The sequence below is a fragment of the Pyxicephalus adspersus genome, chromosome 4, assembly GCF_032062135.1.
Source record: "Pyxicephalus adspersus chromosome 4, UCB_Pads_2.0, whole genome shotgun sequence".
Taxonomy (NCBI): Eukaryota; Metazoa; Chordata; class Amphibia; order Anura; family Pyxicephalidae; genus Pyxicephalus; species Pyxicephalus adspersus.
The window spans coordinates 94,759,896-94,783,049 of record NC_092861.1 but is presented as its reverse complement, the minus strand read 5'-3'; positions in this window follow the sequence as shown (position 1 = coordinate 94,783,049).

Genomic DNA, 23,154 nt, shown 5'->3' with positions numbered 1-23,154 from the left:
ATTAAACAATATATGCAAAGATACCTGTGAAAATAACAGTAACAACGAATGATAAACAGCTCAATAAAATATTGCCTGGGTATAATTGAAAAAACATTAATCAGCCCTGATGTTTAAAAGGGTTTACTCAAACTTTAAAAAGTGAAACAGTGTCATATCCTCTCTAATTCACAGTAGCAAAAAATGCCACCGTTGTAATCATAACATCCCCCCTTTTAATTTTTTTGTTTCCTCAATTTCCTTAATTTGCAGGAGTAGAAAATGAAGCATCTGCAACCACTTTTTCTGTCGCTTTTTAATTTTCCTTTTTATTCATATCTCTCCCTTTTAACTACTCCAAAATGACCCTATCTCACTGACAAACACAGCAGCAATACATTTTGTGGCTATGCTCTATCTTTTATAGTGGGCTGCAGTAATGCCATCCATCTGTAGAATATAGAGAAAGGAATGCTAATGTCTTTGGATGATTTTCCTGCATATGAAATCTGATACTCAAATCATTACTCAGATTGATAATAATCTAATTTCCAATCAAAATATAGAATGGCCCTGATTTATTAAAGTTCTCCAAGGATGGAGAGAATATACTTTCATCAGTGAAGCTGGGTTATCCAGCAAACCTGTAATGGATTTCCTAAAAGTCAAGCTATTTATTAGCTATTTGTTAGCAAATGTTTTCCATCCTGGACCAGATATATTCCAGGTTTGCTGGATCACCCAGCTTCACTGATGAAAGTGTATTTTCCCCAGCCTTGGAGAACTTTAATAAATCAAGGTCAATGTATCCAAAAACCTCTTGTCACAGGCGATAACTGGGAAAGCAGATAAGCAGTTTAGTACCCAGAAAGTTAACACAAGAATTATTGAAAGACCTATAGGTATTTTCCTGTACTTAGAAAAGTAGAAAAGTACTTAAGTGAAGAAAACTAATACAGTGATACCTCGGCTAACAAAGATAATTTGTTCTGCATTCACATTTGTTACCCAAAATCTTTGTTACCTGAAATGTGATTTCCTATAGGTTTACATAGAAAATCATTTAATTCGTTCTGGATGCTTTAAAGATAAATTTTAAAAAATTGTAAAAAGCACATGTAAAAGGTCATAAACTCACCAGAGGCTGAGATGAACAGCTTCCCAATTGGAACAGTCAACATAATATTAGGAAGCATGGTGTAAATTACTGTAAAAAAATGTCACTGTGAGTTAATCTCATGCAAAGCAAAAACAAAAAAAAACTTTATGGAGCCTAGACATTCAATAACTTTTGGAGCAAGCTCTGCTTTGATATGCAATAAGAAACAACTGCACAGTCTGTCTTGGTCATTAAAGAGATACAGAATGTTGAAGAAGAGCTCACCCCCCTAAGATCACCCACAACTTCAGCTGTGTTTAGCAAAAAGATTTCTTCTGCAAGACATGCAAACTGCCTCCCCTCCAGCCTTCGTCCGGCAAACGAGCATCAGGGAGGTCCCGTTCCTGTTTTTTTTTTTTTTTTTTTTACGTTTGTTAGCCGAGTCTATATTCATAAGTCTCTAAAACAATGAAAAAAATTAAATATCTGAAAAATTAGCAGGGCCACTAATTAGTTGAGGTATCACTGTACAATCACTACTTCATTAAACTAGTAGGTTGCAATACATTGCATTTTCCCTGGGTTTAGATATACTTTATAGTTATATATTTGTAAAAGCTGTGTCCGTAGGCAATACAAAATCCTCTTGTGGGGTGCCTGAATATGTTTCTCTTATGTTTTTGGGGGAGCCCTATGCAAGAATAGACTTTTATCTCCAAAGTTGTAATTCTGTAATACCTCCCATCCAGTACCAGCTGGACACTAGTACAAACCAAATGTTTAGGCAGATTGGTATGGAGGTTAAATAAAAGTACTTGCTGTTACCTAGAGAACCCTATATTAAATAAAATGTGCTTACATGTATGTTAACCCCTTGAGAAAAGAAGGAAGGCATTTGCTCCACCATTCCCAGCTTTTTAACAATTTGTGGTTGTCGTCTTTATGCTGGCTTTACTAGTCACAAAAGGCTTTGTGCATACCTCAAAGCTTTCCATATATGTATAGCTGATGTAACCATATTTATTTTTTATAGTCTATTTGTTGCCATAAGGACAGTGACGGGTTAATTTTATTTTACAGTATTCTTTAGACACACATGGGTTATATTAGGGAAAAAAACATTGTTAATCTTTCAATAATTCTGTAATCTTTGTGTTTTGTAGGTTGAAAAAAGACATAAGTCAATCAAGTTCAATCACTAGGCAAATAAACATATATGGACCATATATGGTCTCTATATGGACCATATATATATTACATGGGGTGATTATATACCCCCTTAAACGTCTCTTCTCAAGGGAGAATAGATTCAGTTCAGCTAATCTCTCCTTATAGCTGAGCTCCGCCATTACCTTCATTAGTTTAGTTGGTCTTCTCTGCACTCAATTTTTCTTCAATTCCACAATGTCCTTTTTGTGAACTGGTGCCCAAAACAGGGCAGCATATTCCAGATGAGGTCTGACCAATGCAAAAGAAAGTACTTTGCTAGCTTCAGATAATGCAGCTTGGCATTGCATGCTGTTATTAGGTCTATAATCTACCAGAACCCCAGATCCTTTTCCATTTCTGATCCCCCCCCCAACTGTATTCCTCCTAGACAGTATGAAGCATGCATCTTGTTAGCCCCCAAGTGCATAACTTTACATTTATCTATATTAAAGGTCATGTGCCATTGGGCTGCCCAATCAAACAGTATATCCAGGTCTGCTTGTAGAGTATAGACAACCTGTATGGACTTAATTCCATTACATAGTTTGGTGTCATCTGCAAACACAGAAATGGTACTTTTAATCCCAAACTCTATATCATTAATAAAGATGTTAAACAATAAAGGTCCCAATACTAAAACCCTGGGGTACACCACTAATAACCTTAGAATACGCAGAGTATGAATCATTAATCACTACTCTCTGGATGCGGTCCTTAAGCCAGTTCTCTATCCATTTGCAGATTGACTTTTCTAAACCTATTGACCCTAACTTGCATATTAATTGTCTGTGGGGTACTTGTGGGGTCAAAGTCTTTAGCAAAGTCCGGGTAGACTATATCAACTGCTATTCTACTATCCACCTGTTTACTTACCTCCTCATAAAAAGAGAGTAAATTTGTTTGACAACTTCGGTCTTTCTTGAAGCCATGCTGACTATCACCTATAATATTATTTTCTAGCAGAAACACCTCTATGTGGTTCTTTATCAAACTCTCTAGGACCTTTCCAACTATGGACGTTAAACTAACCTGTCTGTCATTACCTGGTAATGACTTTGCTCCATTTTTGAAGATAGGAACCACGTTGTCCTTACGCCAATCCATCGGTACTGTGCCAGTGATTAAACAGTCTCTAAAAATTAGAAATAATTGCTTTGAAATAACTGAACTTAGTTTTTTGAGGACACGTGGATGTAATCCACCAGATCCTGGTGCTTTGTCAACCTTAATTTTGCCCAACTGTTTCTCAGTCATTTAAATTTTGAGCCATTGTGAACCGTTTAAGGCAGTGACATTACTATTATGAATTTGGACTTGAGCTCCGCCATTTTCCCTTGTGTACACATAGCTAATAAAAGTGTTTAGTAAATCTGCTTTTTCTTGATTCCAGTTACCAACCCAGAGACATTTGTTTAGGGGCCTACATGCTCAGATTTGATCTTTTTGCTAAATAATTTTGCCTAAATATATTTAAAAAGTGTTTTGGGGTTTACCTTACTTTCCTTAGCAATCTGTCTTTCATTTTGAAATTTTGCCAATTTTATTTCTATTTACATATTTAGTTATATTTTGTATGGTTTTCAAATGATGAAGATGATCCTTCATTTTTATATTTTTGGAATGCCCTTGTCTTGTTCTTTATGGCTTTTTTCACATCAGCTGTGAGCCACAAAGGGGTTTTTTACCCTCCTAAACTTAATACCTATTGGAATATATTTTTCAGTGTGCTTGTGTGGAACAGACTTGAAACATCCCCATTTCTGTTCTGTGTTCTTTGAGGACAATATTGTCTCCCAGTCCAAGTCACAGAGAGCCCTCTGCTCTCCTAAAATTAATTTTTTTTATCTTTCATGTTTTTACTTCCTGTTTACAGCTTACATTAAATTAAATCATATCATGGTCACTGCTACCAAGATTCTCTTTTATATGCAGAATTGTTATAAGTTCTGCATATTATAGTCTATCTGTTCCAGTCTTGGATAGCTTTATGTTCTACGGGGTTTCCCATTGGTGTCGGTACATGCGTCAGTGCTGCGGCAGGAAATTCAAAAATTTTGTATTGGATTCAATGCAAAATAGCTGTATTGAGTCCAATACAAAGAAATATTCATATTTTATATATAATTATATTATATATATTTTATATGCTACTGTAGACTACTGTACACTTACATTACATGTTTTCATTTATTTTATTTATTTTTTTACAGGTTTTTGTGTTTTTTTATTTAAAGTTTAATATTGAATTTATTGCATTTAATAAATATCGGTGAGTTATGCCTATTAGCCTACAATAAAAAATACATTTCCATGTGAAAAAAAATGGAACACTTTTTGCATGGAAATTTGCCCAGAATTAGAACGCTAGGAGGGTTATTAAATCAGGCCCAATGATAGAAGTAAACCAAAGTAGATGCAAATAAATTTTTATTTACAGAAAATTCAAGAGAAAATTCGATTTGCAAAGGCTTTGCAATCATGAGCAAGGAAAGCCTTTGGAATCATGAGCATATGTAAAAAATAAAATTATTAAAATATTTTGCTTTAGATGGCTAATGGTAAATGATAAGGTAAACCTAGCTTTTGGTTGAGTTAGTTTCTTCAACTAAGAGAAAAGCAAATGTAGGTAATATTACAAGATTTGTTGAAAATGTATGAGAACTTTGAGATAGATACAGATTAAAAAAAAACAAAAAAAGTACAAGCATTGACATAAGATGACTGTTACTTAAAAACTGATGATTTTGACCAGATTTGGCAACAAAATAATTTCAAAGGGCACCAGCATTTAGTCCCAGCAAACTAGGACCACAAAAAACAAGCAGTAAAGAGGTCTGATCATGCTTCTTTATCTTTCATTTTTTCATAGTCATATTGAATGTGTTTATACATAAAATTATCTACAAAAAAATTCTCCTGTTGTTTCAAGAAAAGAATAATGAATTCACTGATGAAGTCATTGCAATGCATCTAATAAAAAGCAAGTCACACAATGCATGTTTTTTTTTTAAATCTTTTGAAGTACAAGGTAGTTAGTTTTTCTATAGAATGTAAAAGTGTATCATACCTGCTTTCTATATTATATTTTTTAAAAGAGTCCTGAATTTTTTATTCATACTATACAATAGAATTATGTTGGCTAATTTTAAGCTTTAGCTAATACATATAGGGGTCTATTTTTAAGCAAGTGAATTTGAAATTCACTGAAATGTTCTCTAGTAAAGAATCATGTGTTTCAATTGCTTTTTAAAAAAAATCCTATACAGTACCGCTACTGTTAGGGAAACCCCCTCCCCCAGCTTCATGGTTTCCCTCAGGCAATACCACCAGCTCAAGCAAGAAAAGCAGTCTCAATTTGGGCATTAATAAGGTTTTTGTGGTACCTGAACTTAAGGCTGAACTAAAAAGAGCACCATATGAAAAGCTAGAATTTCTAATATAAATAAAAAAAGAAACTGCATTAAATTCCATAATGACTTACAATGATTGTGTTGACTCAATTTAAATGCAAAATAGTCATCCACACTGAGTTGAGCAGTCCCAGTTACCATCATTAGGTAGCACGTTATTTGAATGCTTATACTAATGATTAGCTTCATGTATTTTTTTAATATGACATTTTTTTTTTTTTTTAGTTTAGAGAGCAAGGTTTAGTTTAGAAATACAGGAAATAAAGCAATATAGTATATGTTTTATAGCAAACCTTCTTTGAAAATAAATCTTTACTCCACACAGTCATATACAATCAGCAAAAGTAAGTACACTTCATTAAAATGTATTTTTTTAGCACATTTGAGCAAGCAAACATTAGAACTTGTTTCAAGTTGTGCCTGCAGATATAGGTGAAATATGACAGATAAAATTGTATCCATTCCTAGAATAAAAGTTACCAAAAATGCAGATCTGTCATGCAAAAATAAGTGTACCCCTTTATTTACAACCACTTAAAATAATTAAAAATTAAATATATGTATCCCAGATTAAGTGCCAATAATACCTACTCATAAGGGAATATGCTGGTAAAACCTATCTTTGTTAAATCCTAAATAATGAAGGTTTGCTTTTATAATTTTACTTACGTGATGGTGTCATCAAAAGGGCTCCCTAAGGCTCTCAGAAAGAAGGCTGTGGATGCCTACAAATCTGGTAAATAATTTAACAAAACTGTGTTTTGTGTAAAGATATCAAGATAAACAAGAATTTGCAATCCTTAGAAGAAAAACTATCCAAGTCTAATTATTAAGGAGGCCTCCAACTATCATATTAACAAGATGGCAGCGGGTTATACCAAAATGCTGACGATCAGGTAAATAGTTGTTTACAGTGCCTTTGAGGAACACTCAGTGCTAGTCTACCTTTTTATTTGAGCTCCAGGTTTAACACGCTTGCTTAGTTATCAATGAAGGCACTGTGTGGCACCTATAGGGTCTTTGCCCTCTTACTATTCATTCCTGTGGCTTGTTTACCTTTTCTTTATTCACTCTTCTATTCGTTTGTTTCTTGTTGCCTTCTTTTCTCCTCCCTGTCTCTGTACTTCTCCTCCATATCACCACACAGGTAAGTATCCATCCATCGCGGAAGGCATTCCAGATGCTGCATGGCATGTTCAGTTTACAGTTCCTATGTCTCTTCAGCTTCCATTCCTGTTGGTGACCTGAGTGAAGTTCTTCCTATTGAGCAGGATCTTGTGCCTAGATGTGGTGATACTTATTCAGGATTTGTAGATGACTTTGCATGTTTTTTTTCCTTTTTCTTTTTCTTACAAGGTAAGATAGATGTTTTAGTTTACATATGGCTTTTGCATCTGAATATATACACACATATATATATAGACATATATACACATGGGTCTTCAATTTTGTGTCTAATAGATGATAGTTAGCTAGTTTAGTTATATAGATAGTTTTTTCCCTCTCCCTTGGTGCACATCTACGTATGCGGTGCCCTTTCTAGTAAAATGCATGCAGTAACTAGTTGTAAGTTTGCTTGTTTATTACTTATTAATAATCATTTACACATGAGTGGTCTTCAAGAAGTTTGCACATTTTTATATTTTTGTTGGAAACAGCGAGGGTGGGAGTTATGTGTCTAGTTTGTCTGGCAAGCCAGTTTGGTATAAGAGTTGTTGTCACACTGTGGTGAAGATGGCTGCAAAATGTAAAAATTGCACCGAAGAAAAACAGTGTTCTGTCATATGCTTTTTGTGAGCAAAAGGTCTGTTGGGAGCACATATTCATTCAGCTCACTCTTGTAGAGTAATCTCTAAATGGATTGAAAATATTGAGAATGTCTTTACTTGAGTGACAGATGCAGAGTGCTCTAGACATCCAGCTACAGCCACAATTACAAAAGAAAATCCTTGAAATTATTTATGAAACCAGAAGAAAGACAGTTGAAACGGTTTGATTGATGACGGCCTTAAGTTCAGAAAATTTTGTGCCAGGTGAGTGCCTAAGCATCTGACAGAGGAGCATAGGCACAAGTGCTTAGACATTTGTTCCTGGCACCTAGCCCAATATAATGAAGAAGGTTTTGTTAATTAAAAGCCTTTTGTTTTTTAAAACTTAACATGATTCTCTGACACTTCTCAGATCGGGGTACTGTTTTTTTATTGATGGAAAAATTGATAATCCCAGTTCTTCAAGGCACCTCCTGCACAACCTAGCAAGCCACAAAACTTCCCCAGGCTTTGCACAAAAATGGTTTCAGGGATGTGTACCATGAGAACCACCCACAAGGATTTGACCTAAAGTTAAAGTTTTGCCTGTAACTGCTCAATCCTCAACAGACATTTTACAATACCTTTCCCTCTATTCAAAAAGGATTCAGGGCTTGCAAAATGTCTTCCCCAGGGGCCTTCAGAAACCTTAATAGTTCCATGGAAACAGAAAATGCCAATGTAGTTGAATACTTGTTAAATATTTGGTTATTGTTAACAGGATAATCCCAATAAATTGTTTTACCAAAAATTGCAAGTCTGTTCATTACCACAAAACTCTTTTCAAGGTCACTGGCTTATTTATTTACAATTTTTCCAACTAAATCCCAAGTGAAATGGCAAATTAACAAATTGTAAATATAGCAAGAGGGCATTTTAGACACTTAAGGTTAAAGTAACAAATAAGAACTTTATTCTTTTTGCAACGGCCTACAGCTGCAATGTTACTGTGTTGTGATTTAGGTATTGTTATAAAATAATGTAACATTATTACGTTATAATTACAATTCAGTAGATACAAAGTAGCCATTTGCTATGTAATAATACATTATTACAAATATACACATGGATTACTGTGTTGACAAAATCTTGATAATCGTAAATTTCTGTAGGAATATCTATTGAAAAGTTCAAAAAATCAAGTAATTTAGTTGCAGATTTAAACAGGAGCTTCAAATTGATAACAATCCATTGTATGAATGATCAAAGCTTTACCTAATATGTACTTTACAATTTGGTATTTTCAACATTTGAAAATTTTAAAAATTACCTAAATGTAAGTTTTTATATTATAATATTTATTATTACTAGATACCCAATATCAGACTAATGAAGTATGTATATGTGTCTTCCTTGGAGACCCATTACATACTCAATTACTTTATACTTTGGTCCTGATTGATTACTTTTCTCCTGTCAATCCAACAACAAACACTGTACATTGTAATTACCAGTAATCTATGTGTTACCACCACTTAATATTTATTATTTTTTGTTATTTAAAAAAAAAATACTTACATATACTTACCCTACATACAATCTTTTTAGATGAAGAGAGAAGAAAAAACATCCATATTTCTCTCTAAATTAAATATATTACTCAGTCCATACAACCAAGAAAACATGAGAAACCAATATTACAACACTACAACAAGTAAGTTTAGATCAAAAGTTCATTTATTTATTCTTCCTCCCTAATATACCCATTGTAAATCAATACCAACAATTGCTTTCAATATTGACTTATAGAAACGCCAGCCCAGTACAATTTACAATCAACTATACATGTGACAATACCATTATCTCAGTACTAAAAAAGTAGATTATACTAATTACTCTTTACTCACCATTTTATTTATTTCACTATAATCATTTATTTTACACTGTTTGAAATCCATGTATCAACTTAGTTACAAGTAAAAACAATAATTACATTTTATGGGATCATGAAAAATGTTTTAATGCATAGTTTGTGTCAATATAACACAATGACAATATATTTTTGTTATATCTGTTAACCACCCTAGCGTTCTAATTCTGTCCAAATTTCCGTGCAAAAAGCATTACAATTTTTTTGCATGTAAATTTATTTTACATTGTAGGCTAAAATTCTTAGTCATAATTCCCCAAAATGTGTCCAATAGTTAATAAATTTGATTATTAATAAACTTTAAAAAAAAAATCTGTTAAAAAAAACTTAAAAATGTAATATAACTGTACAGTAGCATATATAATATATATATATAATATAATTATGTAAATATTATATGAAGATTTCTTTGTATTGGACTCAATACAGCTTTTATCACAGAAGTGAAGAGCCGTAGATCTCGGATCTTCACTTCGCGCCCGGAGATCCGAGGGAGAAGACGTGTTCCCAGGACCTGCGGGGACCAGAAGGACGACGGGGGACGACAGCGGAGTGGGGTTTTTCTTAGCTTAAAGGAACCCCGAGTGTTTTTTCAAGTAAAATTCACCTCGAGTTACACTCGGGATTACCACTAGAGGGGTTATTCCAGGTAAAGTCTCAATCCCCTGAAGAAGCCAAATAGGCAAAACTTGTTGGGAAATGAGACATAACCCTTGCAGAAAGTACTGAACAATCTAATTCTATTTGACAATCTAAAATTATTTGAGAAACCTGATGAACATGTTTTTTGTTTTATATCTTTATGTATTAAATTCAAACAAGTTGAAAATTATGTAACATGAATAAGTAAACTAAATGTATGATTTTGCCAAAAAAAGCCATCTTTCCTTCCTCTTCCACTCTTAAGCTACGTACACACTTCCAATTATTATCGTCGGAAAACGAACGACGAACGTTCCTGCACGATATATATGAACGATCGTATAGCACCGATCCTGCACATAGAGGTAACGACACGATCGTTCGTAGATATTGTACACACAATAGATACGATCGTTTAAGCGATAGAGGAACTATGTGCACGACAGGAAAGTGAACGGACGTTCGTTCATCACGCATGCTCTGAACATGGACGATCAACGAACGACCGTACACACGAACGATGTTCAACGATCGTCGCCCAATCCGATCCGCCGGTCCGGTCGTTCGTTTCCAACAATTTTCCTCGTTCGTCGGCGTCGTTGGTTACTTTTTTACTAACGATTTTTTGCCCAATCGATCGTTCGTCGTTCGATTGGAACGATAAAAATTGGAAGTGTGTACGCACCTTTATTTTGCATTGGTTGACTTACAAAAGGAATTCACAAAAGAGCATATATGCATCATACTAATTTCTGAAAAAGTTACGTAGCTGAAAAAAGTTAAATTAGGGTTTACCTAAAGTAGGTTAAATTTGATGCAGTGGTTAATAAATTAACGAGGGGATAATATTCCTCAGTAACATAGATTAAAAACCTTTTGTATGGGGCTTTGTAAGTGTTTTTTGTTTGTAACAAGCAACTCAGAGCAATTTGCAGGCTTTTTTTAGGAAAACTTGTGGAAAGTGAGATCAGTCAGAAAATGCAGATTAATGCAGGTATTACTTTATATATTCAAATAGAAACCAATCTTCTAACTATAATCAATAACAACAAAAATGCCAAAAAATTACCATGAATAAAAGGATTAATAAATTAATACAATTAACATAAATTAAAGTGACAGGTGGCAGTGACAAGGGCTGGAGTGTCAGTGACAAGAGCTAGATAGATAATAAGGCCCTAATTTTGTGACCTGACCTGTTATAAAAAATAAAAAATACCCCTTATTTGACGGGGAGGGTGGCAGGGTGATATCTTACGTCTTTTTTATGTTGTTGCAGATATTAAGTATCATATGATTAATTTAATGGCAACATACTCGATTGTGACCAAGCTCCACAGCTGATGGCCTCTGTTGGCCCCTACTCAGCAGAATGGGTTTTCCAAGGTTTGGAGTACCGTGTACATGGAGGAGAAGGAGGCAGTGGGCACTGAGACAGAGCAGGGACCGCATTGGTAACTGGCATCTAGAGCTCGGTGTAGTGCATCATCAACGCCACCTAGATGGCTGTAATGCCATATTTAGGAATGGAGTACTGACAGGTGGCAACAGCAGGAGGAGGAGGCGGTGGGCACTGAGACGGATCGTGGACAGCATTGGTAACTGGCCTTCACAGCTGGGTACTGGGCAGGCGGCAACAGCATGAGGAGGAGGAGGTGGGTCCTGGGAAGGAGCAAGGACGGCATTAGAGGTTGAGGCCATCACCTATGGACAGTGTGGAAGCTGTAGCTATTGAAGACATGAATGGATGAAGGAGATTCCAATCTGTCCATACCTACTATGTAGCGAAACCACATGAAAGGGAACGGGCTTGGCAGAATCAGCGGGGAAAGAAGACCCTGTTGGGCTTGAGTCTAGTCTGGCATCTAGAGCTGGGTACTGGGCAGTGGTCATGCGGCAGCAGTAACAGCATGAGGAGGAGGCGGCAGGCCCTGAGACGGAGTGTGGACAGCATTGTTAACTGTCATCTAGAGCTGGGTACTGGGCAGGCAGCGGCAGCAGCAACAGCAGGAGGAGGAGGCAGTGGGCCTTGAGACAGAGCAAGGACGGCATTACAGCTTGAGGCCATCATCCTTTATTGACAGTGTAGAAGGTGTAGCTATTGGGATGAATGGGATTCCCACTGTCCCTACAGTTAGCGGTGCGCCCTGAGACGTAGTGTGGTTGGCTGTGCTACTCCATCTGCTCTTACTGCTACTGCATGCCCACTGCCCAGTACCCAGCTCTAGACGCCAGACTTGACTCAAGCTCAACAGGGTCTTCTTTCCCCACTGATTCCTCCAAGCCCTTTCCTTTTCATGTGGTTGCGCTTCATCCATTCATGTCTCCAATAGCTACCGCTTCGACACTGTCCATATAGGTGATGGCCTCAACCTCTAATGCCATCCTTGCTCTGTCGCAGGGCTCACCGTCTCCTCCTCATGCTGTTACTGCTGCAGCCTGCCCAGTACCCAGCTCTAGATGCCAGTTACCAATGCCGTCCTTGCTCCATCTCAGAGCCCACCACCCCCTCATTCTGCTGTTCCTGCTGCACGGCCCAGGCTTGATCAATATGAGCCATCAGGATGCAGGTATACTTCCGATGAGCCAGCTGATTCGAGTGGGTGGCATCTTTAACCCTGGAAGCGTAAGTGGAAGTGCATATCAATCACATCTAATTGGTTCAAATATGCCAGTGTGGCACTGTAGAAATTCCCTTCTATGATGTCCCAGCGCACATTTGGAATTGGGTACTCTAGCACTTCACCAGCTTTGAATCCAACAGACATGGACATATTGCATATCACCAGACATTTGGGGCTCAGCACCTCGCTGAGTCGAATAAACAGGTGGTCCAGGTTGGTTTTGTACATTTGCAGTGATTGCTCATGATACCTGATAACATCCAATATACACGAGTTGATCATGACAACGTCAGGCTGAGGTCCATGTTCGAAGTCGGCCAGCAAACTCTCTATGTACTCCGAAAAGACACGGGTCAGGAAATAGAACTGTACAAGGTGGTGGTCAGTTCTGTAGTGACGCACTTGGTGGTAAATTATGCCATTGTGCATTTCACCCAGAGATCCCCCAACTTGTCGTTTGCAAATGACATCTTACCCTTCCCTTTCAGCTGGTTCTCAGTCTGAAACTCATCATTCTGCAGAATTTTCACAAGATCCTTGTTGATGGATCTTTGAATGGAGTCTCCCAGGACGGCCACATACTTGTTGTGGAGAAGTCTCCGGACGTCTGCTGAGCTCAATAACTTCATGGCTCAATGTGGTCATCCAGGACCTGTCAGTTCCCGGTTAACAAATACCGGTGTCTCCCATCTCATCCCCCCGACATATAGGTGTCCCACTTCTGCTGTCCCACTTCCCAGTTCCGGGGTAACATACACAGAAATTCAGTCCGATAAAGCGTGGTACTGATGGATGAAGCAGAAGACGTGGCCTTCTACATTCAATCACAAATTTCAGATTACACACTTGCATTACACACTTCGGTGTGTCAAAGATGCACTACACGCAGCTCTAGATGCCAGTTACTAATGCTTTCCACACTCCGTCTCAGGGCCTGCTATCAAGTGTAAGCACATGAAAGGGAACGGGGCTTGGCGGAATCTGCGGGGAAAGTAAACCCTGTTGAACTTGAGTCTAGTCTGGCATCTAGAGCTGGGTACTGGGAAGTGGGCAGGCGGCAGCAGTAATAGCAGGAAGAGTAGGCAGTGGGCCCTGAGAAGTGTGAATGGCATTGTTAACTGGCATCTAGGGAGTTGGGTACTGGGAGGAGGAGGTGGTAGGCCCTGAGACGGAGCAAGGAGGGCATTTGTGGTTGAGGCCATCACCTATATGGACAGTGTAGAAGACATTCCTGTGTAGGGGATTGCCTTTTCCTATCTGCTAGCTGTAACTTTGTAAAATGCGGCATGGACAGCTTGTTAACTGGCATCTACGGCTAGGTACTGGGTACTGGGCAGGCGGCAGCAGTAACAGCAGGAGGAAGAGACGGTGGGCTCTGAGACAAAGTATGGACGGCATTAGTAACTGGCGTCTAGAGTTTGGTACTGGGCAGACGGCAGCATCAGTATCAGCAGAAGAAGGAGGCAGTGGGCCCTGACACGAAGTGTGGACGGCATTAGTAACTGGCATTTATATTTGGTTACTGGGCAGGCGGCAGCAGTAACAGCAGGAGGATGAGGCGGCGGGCTCTGAGACCAAGTGAGGACGGCATTAGTATCTGACATCTATAATTGGTACTAGGCAGACAGTAGCATCATTTACAGCAGGAGGTGGAGGCGGTGGGCTCTGAGATGGAGTGTGGATGGCATTAGTATCTGGCATGTACAGTCAGACACTGGGCAGGCAGCAGCATCATTTACAGCGGGAGGAGGAGGAGGCGGTGGGCTCTGAGACGGAGCATGGACGGCATTAGTATCTGGCATCTAGAGTTTGGTACTGGGCGGACAGCAGCATCATTTACAGCAGGAGGAGAAGGAGGAGGCAGTGGGCTCTGAGACGGAGCGTGGACGGCATTAGTATCTGGCATCTAGAGTTTTGTACTGGGCAAACGGCAGCATCATTTACAGCAGGAGGAGAAGGTGGTGGGCTCTTAGACAGAGTGTGGACGGCATTAGTATCTGGAATCTAGAGTTTGGTACTGGGCAGGAGGCAGCATCATTTACAGCAGGAGGAGGAGGCGGTGGGCTCTGAGACGGAGCATGGACGGCATTAGTATCTGGCATCTAGAGTTTGGTACTGGGCAGTATGGACAGTGTAGAAGCTGTAGCTAATTGAGACATTAATGGATTAACGAAAATCACACTTTCCATACCTACTATGTAGTGAAACCACATAAAAGGGAACGGGCTGGTGGAATCCGCGGCGAAATAATACATACACGTGACACCACAATGCAAAACTGAACTGCAGATGACCTCTGCATTTCCGCTACAATGTCCAGGCTTGTCCCCATTCATCACCTGTAATGCCCTGTATTCTTAGATAGAAAAACTCTATCTAAGAATACATAGTAAAAGCATAGTAAAAGCACAGCATGGCAACAGGGATTTTCACTATCTATTACTATTTTCACAGAGTTTCACTATCTAAGAATACAGGGCACTAAAGGTAATGAATGGGTACAAGTCCCTTTTCATCCCCTGTAGTGCACAAAGATTGTAGTGGAATCTATAAAGTCCTCACACGTGCAGCCGCTATATCAGGAAAAATTGTGATTCGTTACCACGAATCGCCAGGAAATTCAAATCACAATTTTCCTGAAATTCGGATCGAATTCCACTTCGTCTGCTTTGATTCGCTTATCTCTAATCATAATTAAATGTCTGTATTTATTGAAAGGAAATACATACATTTTTATGGCTTTTTTGATAGATAGCAAGTTGTGGGCGGAATTAAATATCTGTATTTTGTTTTACATAAATACAGAAATTTGTATGGATTTTTTTATCTATCAAAATAAACTGAAAATTTTCTGTATTTCCGTAAAAAAATATAGATAATTCATTCTGATACCACTTGCTATCTATAACAAAAGCCAAATAAATTTCTGTATTTATGTAAAAAAAATACAGATATTGAATTCTGATACCACTTGCAATCTACCATAATAAACAACAAAATTTCTGTATTTCTGTAAAAACAAATACAGATATTTATTAAAATTTCTGTAGTTCTGTAAAAAAAATACAGATATTTAATTTTGATACCACTCGCTATCTATCAAAATAAACATAAAAATTTCTGTATTTCTGTAAAAAAATGGGGGTTAAAGCACTTTTTGGTAGTGCTGCATTTTAGGTCCCCTGTATTGGGGCAAGATGAGTTGTTGTATCTCAGGATTGTAACGTGGATCCAGTAATGTAGCAATCCAATAGTCGTCAGTCTTTGGTTTTATGTGTTGTATGCGCGGATCTTTGGCTATGCAGTCCTGCATGAAGACTGTCATGTGGTTTAAACTCCCCACAGCTGAGGTAATTCTGGACCCACACTCCTGTGGGTCGAACAGCAGCACGGGGTCATCGTCCTCCTCCTCCTCTGCCTGGTTTTGCCATACACGGAACATGCCACCTTGTGTTTGGGTGGATGGATACCATGTACCCTCAATATTCTTCCCCTTCTCCCAAGCCTCCAATGTCCTCCTCATCCTCTTCCACCTCCTCCTTTTCCTGGTTTTGTGGTGCACTATGCCTAGTAGACACGCATGTCCGAGATGATGTTTAAAAATGTCATCTCTTGATGCAGCGTCTGCTCTGTGTCGTTTTCTGAGATCCACCATCATCTGTTCCAATAGGCATATGATGGTGATGGTGTCACTGACACAGGCCTGATCTCTGCTGATCATCCTGGTCGCCTCTTCAGAAGGTGACAATACAGTGCACAAGTCCTCAATTTGCAACCACTCCGCAGGGCTGAAGAAATGGAGTGTAGGTATACGTCTGAAAAGAACAGACTCTGCCCCGTAAACCAGCCAGCTGCTGCAGCATGTAAAAGGTGAAATTCAAACGTGTGGCCACATCACAAATTAACCTGTGCACTGGCAGGTTGAGATTTCGCTGTAAATCCACCAATCTGGCACTGGCTGTATATGACCCACGGAAATGCGCTGACAACTTTCTAACCTTCAGCAACAGCGGCCGGAGACCTGGGTAACTCCTAAGGAAGCGCTGTACTATCAGATTCATGACGTGAGCCAAGCAAGGAATGTGTGTGAGTTTCCTACAACACAGGGCTGACAGCAGATTGGCCCTCTTGTCACACACGACCTTGCCTGGCTGAAGTCTGTTGGGAGTTAGCCATATGTCCTCCTGCTTCCGCAAGGCACTTAGAATGACTGCGCTCGTGTGGCTGAGGGAACCCAGGCTTTGTAACCTCAGGACTGCGTGGCAGCGTCTGAATTGTGCACCGAAATAGCAAACTGCAGGTTGTTGCTGGCGGTGAACAGATGCTGCCGAATGGGAGGGGCTGGGTCTCCATGGCAAAGTGTCCCCTGGAGGAAGAGGTTGAGGCACAAGAGTCAAAGGAGGAGGTGGAAGTGGAGGTTGAGGAGAAGATTGCATGGCGATGTGCTTTGGGCAGAGGTAGGTATGCAGGCCTTGCTGCAGCTGCACCTTCCCCTGCTGCCACCAGTTAGTTACCCAGTGAGCTGTATAGGAAATATATCCTCCCTCTCTATGCTTGCTCGCCCAACTGTCGGTTGTCAGGTCCAGCTTGCCAGAAAATGTGTGCTGCAGGGCTATAGACACATTGCTCTGCACGTGTTCATTCAAAGCAAGAACACATTTTTCTGCAAAATACTGTCGCTTAGGCATAACATACTGTAGGTTCGCGCAGAGGAATGCGTAACGGAACGCATTGGAGTCCCACCAGTCGGTAAGGGGGGAGCTCTAACGCAATCAGCTGTGCAATTGCCGTATTGATTAGCTTTGTTTTGGGGTCATTTGGGCCATATTTCCTCTTGCGCTCCAGCATCTGGAGGATGGAAGGTTGGATTCTGCTAATGCTAACCACAGAAAGATTGGACGATGGGGTAGAAGGTGTGGGGGATGTCAATGATGGCTATTCTTGACTGCTAGCAATGCGACAAACAGCAGCCGATCTGCGTTGCAGCTCCTGCTCACCGCTGGTGGAGCCTGAAAAAGGTAATGGTTGGCTACATGCCCCACTCAAATTGCTGGCAGCAGCATGCGTAACTTTGCTGGCAGAAGGAGGAAAGGCAGTGGAGGAAGATCGAGCAGTTTGAGCTTGCTTCTTAGGTGGAGGTGGTCGCACAGAGCTCTGTGCTTTGACCAGGTGTTCCCGCCAGGTTACCGGGTGGTGGCTTTTTAAATGTGTGCTCATGCAACTTGTTCCAAGTTTGTTTGGGTTTTTGCCTCGTTTCAAGTGTTGAGCACACAGTTTGAAGATGACCATAGTGTTGTCATCACTATGGACATTAAAAAATGCCCACATATCTAACTGGGCCGAAAGGTGCTCTGGAGCTGGTGCTCGTGGTGGTCCGCGGTTGTTGAGGCATAGCTGTGGTGACAGGCAGCTTCCGACGATTTACGACTATGACTGGCCTCACTGGTACGTGAAGAATGCAGAGGTTGGGCAGCTTTTACCCTCTTCCTCCCTCTCCCCCTTTGAGGGCACTCTGCAACCTCCTCCTCCTCTTCCTCCTCCTCCTCCTCTTCTTCCTCTTCGCCCCATGTCGGATCAAGGACATCATCATCATCAACAATCCAACAATCTATCTGACTAATAGTGTGAGTGTGACACAGTCTAACAAAGTAAAGCACTTTTTTCACTTTGACAAAGCAAGCCAAGCAGCACAGAAAGGTTGTGATGCTAGCAAATCTCTGTCAGGAGTGGTAAATGAGGCACAACCTGGCCTTATATAGGCCAATGGCTGCCTGTGTGGCATGCAGTGACAGACAGCCAATCGGCTGCCTGCCAGAAAAAACATGGAGAGATCATCCCTGCTGTTATTTGAGGGCCCTAGGCATCATGGGCGAGGTCCCTAGGCATTGTGGGAGGGTCGAATTCAGGGCTTCGAATCCAGCAAAATTCAGGTCGGGTCCACCCTAATTCGAACGGTCATATTCGGGTCGAACATTAGGACAACCCGAATTTGAACAACAACAATAGTGTCTTGTTAAACCTGAGGGTGATACACTTAAGTACGCAGGTGTTTAATTTTCAAGAGCTGACACAGTTCTTTAGTGACCTTGGACATGAAAGGAGTCCCCTGATCAGTAAGGATCTCCTTTGGTATGCCTGTGCAAGAGAACATGTAAAAAAGCTCTTTGTCCATAAGCTTAGCAGAGAAGTTTCGTAAAGGCACTTCTTCAGGATAACGTGTAGTGTAATCCAACACTGCAAGTATACATTGATGTCCCCATGCAGACTTTACCACGGGGCCTACCAAATCCATGGCTACCCTTTCAAATAGTACTTCTATAATGGGCAGGAGTACCAAAGGACTTCTAAAATGGGACACAGGAGAGGTTAGTTGACACTCTGGGCAGGATTCACAAAACCTCTGTACCTCAGTAAAAATCCCTGGCCAAAAAAAACGCTGTGGCCCAAAAAAATGCTGATGCGTTCTCTGGTCTTTTCAGACCCCAGGTGGCCTCCCAGCACATGCTTGTGAGACAGATCCAATACCAGTCTGCGATACGGTTGGGGCACCACCAACTGCTCAACAATTATCCCATGTATTATATCAACCCGGTATAATAGATCCTGGTTAACAGCCATATGGGGAAATTCATGATTAGTCCATGGATACTGGGGTACACCATTTAACACCTTTACATTTTCCCTTGATCATTTCAAAGTGGGGTCTCAAAAATGTCACGAGATACCTCTAAATTAGGCATATCTGGAACTTCCTCCACATCTTCAGTCTCACCAGCTAGTACGGATAGAGGAAAATTATCAATTTCATCAGGGGTCACCCCTACTGCGGGAACCTCAGAATCTGGGTCATATGGTTCAGGGGTAACCTCAGTACACACCTTATCAGTCAGACATTCTCCAAAGATTACATTTCTGTTCTGCCATAAGTCCCAGAATAGGGAAAAGTCTCTTCCCAGTATCACACCATGCATTAGTGATTTAACCACACTCACTTCATGACATGATACTGCACATGGAGTTTCTATTGTGACCAGAGCAGTTGGGTACTTTCTGGTTTCTCCGTGTATGCATAGTACCCCAACAGTATGTCCTTTATATGTCCCAGAGTTTTCCAGAGAGCTATGTACCAGGGTCACCAAGCTCCCAGAGTCCAACAGTGCCTCAGCTGTACACCCTCCTATGGACACAGTACACATTATAGGTTCTAACTTAGACATAAAGGCTGATTCATCAAGCAAAGACGGAAGCTCTTTGTTGTTGTTTGTTTTTTGGGGGTCTTGTTAACCACCTGGGCGTTACACTGATGTCTAGATTTCTGTACCAAAAGCGTTACAGGTTTTCATGAAATTTATTTTTTTAAATTGTAGACCTGTAACTTACAGAAATATGTTCGAATAGGGGTCTAGTAGATATAATGAATAGAAAAAATGTTTGAAACACACAATCATGGAAAAAAAAAATACTTTTAATAAAATTAAAGGAAAAACACAAAATTCAGCTTAAACAAGAATACCTAAATAAATGAAAAATACTGAAAATCCGATAATTCGGTATAATGTATAGTAATATATTTTTCTAAAACACCTCCCTAGTGTCCGTCGGAGAACGACGCGGGACGATCAGCGGGACCAGGAGACGGCACCCGACGCTGGAGAGGGAGATCGACGCTGGAGGACGACGCTGGAACACGGACACGACGCTGGATGAGCACAGCGGGACCAGGTAAACGGGGAGTCAGAAAAGTACGGGGTTATCGATAATTGCAACTTTTTTTAATACGAAAAAGTACGGGCTTAACGGTTGGGAGGTTAAATCTCAGTTGTTTGATGTGCATAGTTTGTGCACCAAACTTCAGGGGTCTGTAGCTCATAGTTATGCGCCAAGGCGGACCCGCTATGTGCGCCTGAACTGTGTTTTATCAGTTGAATAATGCACTGCACTTTTGCACAGTCCTCATTCAGGTAAGTTTGTATTTTTTGTGTATATTGCTTGTTTTGATATATGCACTCATGTGCACTCATGTATGTACTTCATATGCACTGTACTTCATATGCACTCATGTATGTATAGACATGAGTGCACATAAAGCAAAACATGTATGTATGCATTTAGATGTGTGTACATATACATAGAAAAGTGAAATTATAAGAAGAAATCGGCAAAGAGGGCTTTTTGGACCATATTGCTTCACATTGAAAAGATTGCCTATTTGTTAATGATTTCTGATATCATGGGCTTGGCTACAAGCAACATTCATGGATGATATTGCTTCTGGTTAAAGGAAGGAGTCCACCTTTATGTGCTTCCACTACCAAGCTGAGGTGAGTAAGTCAATATATATAGTGGGTCAAGATCTAAAATTCCATTCAAACCTGCAGAAACATCCTGAAGGGATGGAAAAGCATGAAAATGTTTGGTACAAAGTGGATTTGGCCCTGGAGGTTTTAGATACTAGTACTATTTGTTTTGTGTAAACACCAAAATAATGCATACACTGCAGTATTTATGAGCAGTAGGTTAAGCAACAACACAACATCTGTTCATTTCTAAGAGTGCAAGACCCTGCTTGTGAGCTTGGCAATCAATGTGTTTGGTGCTGTGCTTGGCAACCTGGTCCTTCTTCCATCACCATCAGGTGTGTTAGAATGAGTATGCAACTCAGCTGGACAACTAATTGACAATCAGTTTGGACAGCAAGTAGAAGTGTGTTTGTATACAATAGGGCTAAGATCAGGAAGCACAGCACAATGACAACAAACCTATAACACTACCACTAATGAACAGAGGAGTTGTGTGGGGGCAAAACAACATGAGTGAAAAAGTCAGACTATTAAAAATAAAGAAATAAAAACCATGACAATTTATTCAGAAATAGACTATGTACATAATACATTCAAATACCAATATGTGACAATGGGACAAAGGCAACGAGGAGGGTCAAGTAGGAGTTTGGTGTGGAAACCATGCAGACATTTTTACGCAATACTTGTGGAAAAATGACAAAACATTGCTGAAGAATTGCTAAACAACAGAAACTGGCATTACAAACCAGGCACAAAAACATTGCAGCAACAGATGAAACTAACAATAATGAGGATTACAAAAAATTCACATCAATGCATACCATCCAAGCAAACTTACTTAATTAACCCCCCCCCCCACACACACACACACACATACACAAACCAGTCCAGTTAAAATAGTAATAATGAAAATGCATATGTATTTCTATACATTTAAATGTATTTTGACATACACACACAAGTGAAATCACTTAATGTTCCTTCAAACATGTATTATAACACGTTTGCCTATAATCCTTTATTAAAATATTTGATTTTTCTAAAGTCAAACTAGAATGAAATTTCATTCAGGTCACAAATGTTTGTTCACATATTTTTTTACACTCATACTATTGTGTGATGACATATTTGAAAGTGCCACTTAGTATATATCCAGCTTGATAGAAATTAGTTTGCAGCGTTATAACCAAAAGAAAAAGTATCAAAACATCAAGTACAACAAATGTAACTATAAATGAAGCAAGTTTGTGATTGAGTAGAATGTAACATAAAAAAGTAGCACTTACACAAAAAAACATCAAGCATTAATAGTTCAAACTGACCTGTAAAATGGACTGGAAATGCGCACAGAACAGGGCGCAGGTGTAATCAATTGCTATCACCTCACCATTGAGGTTAACATCTGCTCATGAATCGCGCAGCTGAAAATCATCGCCTTAATTGGCATATTCAAGATCTTTGCTCATCTTTGCAGGAAACCGGCAGGTGAGTTCACTAGAACTTGCTGACCAGAGCATACATGCATTTTCAGTGCTCAAGACAGAAGCTTTTTTAAGCTGGGTGGCAAGAAATTGTAGGAGGGTGGTGGCCCCTGCATTGTGAGCAAACTCTTCAGTAACCACCCAAAAACAGCCGGGTGGTTACTGGAAATTGCCGGGTGGTTCACCCAGCTAAAAGCGGCTGGGAGAACACTGCATTTTATTGATAAATCAGGGTGAGAGTCTCTGCAAAATACACTGGTTGTGCAAACAGAGAAATACATCTGGTCATTTTGCACTTCATTGGCTCAGTGGTGAGGGGGCAATTAGCAACCACATGTCCATATTCATGACACTCCCAGCACTGTAAGTGGCCCTGGTCCCCATTTTGGGTCCCTTGCCTGGACCTCCAGGTCCCAGATGAACGTGGCCCTGCTGGTTTCCCCTTTGAGCCATCTCTCCTTAAAGCATCTCTCACCCCTCTAGCAATTAGTACAGTCTTACCAGTAGACTTCGGCGACCGGCTGTCCCTGGGGCCGGCATATCTGGGAGATGCTTGGAGTAGGTCCTCTGTTGCACTGTACTGCTCCACGAGACTCACCCATTGGTCAGCAGTTGTAGGTCCTCCTTGTCCAACCCAGAGCTGGATCTTGGGGGGTAATGACCTGATGAACTTATCCAGGACAACTCTCTCTACAATTTGACCTGGGGTGCTTTCCTCAGGCTGCAGCC